The sequence below is a fragment of the Hibiscus syriacus genome, unplaced genomic scaffold (genome assembly GCF_006381635.1).
Source record: "Hibiscus syriacus cultivar Baekdansim isolate YM2019G1 unplaced genomic scaffold, ASM638163v2 tig00110828_pilon, whole genome shotgun sequence".
NCBI classification, from domain to species: domain Eukaryota; kingdom Viridiplantae; phylum Streptophyta; class Magnoliopsida; order Malvales; family Malvaceae; genus Hibiscus; species Hibiscus syriacus.
This window is the reverse complement of record NW_024062880.1, coordinates 1,047,783-1,048,433: the sequence shown is the minus strand read 5'-3', so window position 1 is coordinate 1,048,433 and position 651 is coordinate 1,047,783.

Here is a 651-nt window from a genome sequence, read left to right as displayed (position 1 = left end):
CTGAAGCGGACAGCAACAAGCATTTTATAGACGGAAAAGATAAATATAAAAACGGAACAAATCTTCTTCTTCTTTTTTTTTTTGGTAAACGCATTAAAAATTGATTTGGATGTGATTAAGATAGGCATAGGACCACCTGATCAATCCCTGACCAAAACGAAATGGTCTCATGGCCGGTGGACTGTTAACCCTTGGGCCCAATTTCATTCTTCTGGAAGACTCCCAACGTAAGTCTACTAATTATAGGGTAAACTATGCATTTAATATATAAAATGACCATCCAACTCAGTTGGTAGAACACAAGGTTCTTAACCTTGAGGTCGTGGGATCAAGTCCTAAGGAGGGTATTTCATAATTCGGAGGTCTCCTATAGAAGCTGCTCTCAACTTGGTGTGGGGGACAACCTATTATCTTACCTCCCCTTTACCCTATACATATGGGAAAAAAGGGACAAACATTTTTTATGCATTTAGTATATAAACTATAAGTTTTTGTCTGTTTTAGTACTTAAACTTTATTTTTTTCAAAACCATACCTAACATTTAACTTTCATTTCATTTTAGTATCCCCGCTGTTAAAAACTTAACAGTTTAGTACCCAAACTTTCAATTTTTCAAAACTTAACATTAAATTTTGAATGAGGACTAAAAT